Below are 6000 nucleotides of genomic sequence, written 5' to 3' on the forward strand. Positions count from 1 at the left end.
CACTTTCAAAGATTCAGTCCTTCTTTACGGGTTGCGCATTTTCTACAAGGTATTCCCTCTTCTCTAAGTTTTATTTAACTACTTTTTCTTCGCATATTTTGAGTTTTGGGGTTGAAAATAGAAGATGAGTGTTCGTTCTGGTAGTGCCGGTAATTTAGTGGATTTGTTGATCAGTGGTTGTTCTTCTCTTTATAGCGGGGAAGATGAGATTCTAGAATGCCAGTGCTAGAGGGTAGGCACTGGCTTTACGTTCCCCCTATTACCTTAGAGAATCTTGTCGTTATTCGAAGGGGATCTTTTGTATTTCAAAATGCAGACATCTCTTATTGGCCACTTGAGACGTCCCCCTTATCATGGGAAATTGTATGGTGGTTAGAGGAATGTTCTAGGGCCCGAGCTCATGGTTTCCCCTATCTTTTTAGGAGGGGCGGGTCCATGTTAATGGAAAGAGGTAGCGAGTCCTCATGCTCTGAGTTTGATTACAGTTGGGTCAACATTGTCGTTACGAAGGTCGTTTCTTACTATCAGTCGACTAAGCAATTGAAAGAGATTCCATGGGGCCTCCTCGACTCCTGGTACCTTAAAGGTCCAAAGGGGCTGAAAAGAGCATGTAGCCAGTGTTGCGCTAAAAACACACTTAGAGCAAGTGTACTCTATCGCAGAAGTTTTATAAAAGATTATCGTATTCGCAGAGATTAATTAACAAGTACCAAACTAGTTAAGATTTTTTATTATTTAGACGAACAATTAGTTCAATGGTTTTGGTAACTAAATAGAAAGTAACGACGAAGAAGGATAAAAGTGCGAAGATGTAAATCAATACAGAGATGCCTAGGGTCGCGGTTTCACTTGCAAGTTTTGATTCCTTTATGTCTAGTTCTAATTAAATTCCTATTTTTATTCAATCACCAATCCCTTAACTAAAACTATTAATCAGTTTGGTCATTCGTGATTAATATTCTTTTTCCTAAATTAACACTTTGTTCGATCTTGCAAAGAGTTCAAATTCAATAAAAGCATAAAGTGTAAAAAGGTTGAATGATTGGAAGACTAAAATTAAGGTTTGATCATGCAATAATTCTAGTCTCAATTGTCCTATAGGTCCACCAATTAACTGCAGTATGATCGCTTATCAATTAACTGATTTTTAACATGCAAATGTTTGATCATTCCTAGGAGAAAGTCTTCTATACACACAACCATAAATCATAAACATTTGGACACACTCACATCAAATTCAAAAATTAAAAGAGAGTAAAATTAAATGATGTTGATTGATGTAATCTAATTATTTTTGTTTTAAATTTTGTTATTTGATGTGAATGTGCCTAAATATTTATCATTTGTGTTTGTGTTCAGAAAAGAGTTTCTCCATTCCTAACCATGTGATAAAATTAATAGAACAAACTTGATTGAAATAAAAACTGAAATTCAAATTAATAAAGTAGAACATTGCAAAGTCTCTTAACTTGCAAGATCCACCTAAACCCTAGACAATGATTTAGCTATCCATGAACAAGAACAATAAAATTGAAATAGGATTCATGAAATTAGAGTAAGAAATAACCAAAAAAGAATGAAGATTTTTTCTCCAACTTCAATCTCTACTCCAAGATCTTCAAACTCTCTCGTGTTCTCTGATGAAAGTTTTAGAATTGAGCCATGGATCACTAGATACAAGCTATAGCATATCAGTGGTAAGATGAAGAAACTGTGTACCTTTAAATTAGGTTGATGTTGATGAAGGATAACCGTCAGAAGGATCGTCAGAAGGATGAGAGGGATGACTACCCTCATTCCGTCTAGCTCTAGGTTTTCTCACCAATCTTCAGAATAATTAACCGTCTAATGGGATGACGTTTAAATAGCTAAACGACTGAGGGCAGGGACCTCTCATTGGGCTTATCTAAATGGTCCAACCCATCACGGTCCATTTAGTAACAAAAGCTCAATCACTCAAATTCATCATATAATTAGTGCTTAACACAATAGACCATAATTTATATTATGACATCAACTTATAATAATTGATTATTGTCAATCCATGATTGATTAATTAAATAATTAATCCAACAATCTCCCACTTGGATGACAATACTCAATTACTGAAAGAATAAAAAAAAAAATTCAGTTGTCATAAAGAATTTAAAAATTTAAAATTACATGTATGGTCAAAGCACTAATCATTCAAAAGAGAAGTAAGCTTTAATGCTGCATAAATTGAATCCGATAGGGAAAACAAATCATACAGATCAAAGACTCACTTTTCTAACAAATGATGAATCTATAGTGACACGTTTGAATTAAAAAGAATATGTCACTAAAGAATAGCCCAAGCATTTTAAAAATGCTATAACAAACTCCCACTAACCCAAAATAGTATAGACTTAATCAAATCATCATGAGTTACAATACTCATATATATAAGTATGTGGTTAGTGGTTCTGCCAATGAGTTTTCAATATTACAGAAGTCATATATCCACATAGGTACACGAATAGTAATTACTTATAGGGATAGCCTATTAAGAGAGTGTAATTACATATAGTCAAAATCAATAAATGTTCTATGACATTCAATTAATCCAAGTTTTAGCAAAAGCGTGACTATGAAAATCCATAAAAACAAAATAGGAAATTCAATAATCCCCAAATTGGATTAACATAGACACGTAGTTTAAAGAAAAAGATGTGGATTAATGTGGCCACTAGAATGTCAATAACAAAAGAACATTTATGGTTATCTCAAATTATAAGTACCACAAGAACACAATATCATACTCGATAGGAGTATTGATATTATATATTGTACTTAATATTTATGACCTCAAAAAATGTGGAATGTTGGTAAAACAGAAACACAATGTATATTTGCATGCCAAGAAGTTATTGTGCATATTCCAACAAAATTGACTTAAGCATCCAATTATGATGCTCATTGAGATCGATAGAATTTTAACATATATCTCAATATAATAGAATGAGACTAAAGTTTAAAGTCTCTTAAGCTATGCCATATTTTATAGTGTGCACAAGAGTATATGGCGATAACGACAATAATATTGTGTACACATTTCTCTTGATCTCACATATATATATAAACAAGAGTGAGATTTCTCATTTGAGCTCATAATATATAATATTGTGTACACACTCCCACTGATCCCACATATATATAAACAAGAGTAAGTGGAATTCTCATTAGTGATCACTGATATAAAATATTATAATAATGTAATATTCAACAGTGGGATACTCAATTACTAGTGGAAGATCATCAACATAAGTGGTTATATAATTTTAGCCAATAGAGTTTCATGAACTCAACCACATATTTTGCACATGAGCATAGCAGAATTATTAACACAAGTGGTAACTCAAAGATAATATAAAACCCCTCAAATACATATTTTATCAATGGCAGATATCATCAAGAATTGAGTTTCGTAGTTAACCACATATTCTGCATTTATAATTAAGGAGAATGTAAATTTTCATTTAAGAAATATATAACACAAAATCTCCTTTTTCACAATTAAAATTCCACAGAATTTTATAAACATAGTAACCAATATATGACAGAGTATGATGATTGTATAAAAAATTTATCATCATATGAGTGAGATGAGTCTCTAAAAAATAGGATATAAGACTCTGTTTACAATTTTAATAACTCACTCAAAACTCAAATGCTACAATTATACTTACACAAATTTGAGAAACAATTAGGTTACAAGCAGCGGAAATACACAAGACTTATATTTTATTATTATTGAGGATATAAGAGAAAATAGTCATAAGCTTCCATAAGTATTAAAGAATAGCAATAACATAACTAATATCCTCAATATAAGTCTCTACAAAAATTTCATATCTAAAAATATGAAGACAAATAAATATATTTGTTTATGAGATATAGTTAGTTGACATGTAGAATTTTTCTCACTTGTTGAAGAATGATATTTTCTCCACTTGGTGGAGAATAATAGTTAAACTATCTTACCCACAAAAGGATGATTATGTTAAGTAATGTCATACCGATAGGGTATGTCCATCACGTTACACAATACATAGCAATGATTCTCCCACTTGATAGAGAATAAACAATGATAGTTGAATTAAAAGTTTGAAAGATATTTTAAATAAAATATTCAACTATTTCTCTATCACAAAATGATATGTTAAGTAACATCACACCGATAGGGTATGTCTGTCACTCACATAACAAAGGGATAGTAGCAATCCAAAATATTTATATATATATATATATATAAATATATATATATATATATATATAAATAAATCACATATAGTTATAAATTAAATTCAAAATATAATAATATTGGATTGCAAAATTTATACAATTTTCTACATGTCTTTTAACAAAGTAACTTACTTATATCAATTCCATTCAAGGATCTTAAGGATAATAAGTAAGAACTATATCATCACAATGTATCATTCTTATGTCTTACAAAATTTAAACATTGATATAGTATTATAATTGACATAAGTATAAACATTTTAAGTACATTGAATAATAACAATTATATTAATAACAACACACCGATAGGGTATGACTGTTACCAATATAATGCTAATCTATTTAACAAAATTCGCATAATTGTACCCACGATAGGTGAGATTCCAATTATACAAATAAATAATTTTTATGCTTTTAGAGAATATGATTTGAAATAAATTATTCTCAATTTAATTGATATATGATCCTTACAAGATTTGACAAAATTTTGTAATCCATGCATCAAAAAAATACAATATCAACAATTCTCAAAATATATTAGTTTATACAAGATATTTGAGACAAGAATATAAGACTATAAGACTGAGTCTAAAGATTCTTCACAATACTAACACTTTAAAAGAATAATTTACATAAGTGTTATATTTTAGACTCAAATCTAAAGAATGCATGATTTAAAAGAACATATGATTCTCATATTAGCATACATCAAAAATTTAGAGATCTCAAAATTAATTTAAATCCCAAATTTTAAGGGTATAAAATAAATCAAATCTTCTGAATATTTTGGGTACAAGAGAAATTATATTTTATCCCAAAATAATATAATATGTCTTTAGGTATCAAAAATTTCCAAAATTTTGCCAAAATAACCAGAATATAATAAATAATTATTATTTGGCATAAAATAACAAGTTTGGAATATTTGCACTATACACGCACTCCCACGCGCCTGAAAGTGCGTGTAGGATCTGTTTTTTATTATGCGCGCGTGAAAACACGCGCTTGTCTTCTTCACCCGGAAAACAAAGAAACGGGTCGAAAACGACCCGCGATTGACCCGATATGATCTCGCCCATCAGTGGACGAAATTCGACGATTCAAGCGGTGTTGAAATAACAACTGAGAGACAAAGGGAAGCCACATATCAATTTTGTGGATTATCGACTTAATGGCAATTCTAAAAAATTAAGGTTCATACCAAAATCTGAAATTGAAACTGATTTCTCATAGAATAATACACAGCGATCTACTAATTTGGTTTTATGGGGTACACGATCACATTCGAGAGAAAATTTCAGATTGAAATTGCAGGGTTGATAGCACATCGATAAACATCGATTTCTTATTATTTAACGGCAGGCAGCAGGCCATCTAATATGTGTTTTTTTTAATGTAATTCATTCACAGTGACAAAGCGACAAAGCAAAGCCGTAAACCATCTTTGAGAATCAATTGCTTATTCATGAAATTTAATTTCACGATGTACAGGCGTAAAATAAGAATTGTATAAGTATGTTAATTCATATACTAGGATTAAGTGATAATAATATCAACATACAATAATCTAGGATCAACAACAATTAGAATTAATCATCCTCGGATTCAATTCAAGAATATACGATTCACAGATAGCCATAAATTGTATCTAATTGGCTCTGATACCAATTGATGAAAGTTTTAGAATTGAGCCATGGATCACTAGATACAAGCTATAGCATATCAGTGGTAGGATGA

Source organism: Medicago sativa, chromosome 6 (genome assembly GCF_051527215.1).
Source record: "Medicago sativa cultivar Bolivia chromosome 6, Bolivia_mono, whole genome shotgun sequence".
Classification (NCBI taxonomy): Eukaryota; Viridiplantae; Streptophyta; class Magnoliopsida; order Fabales; family Fabaceae; genus Medicago; species Medicago sativa.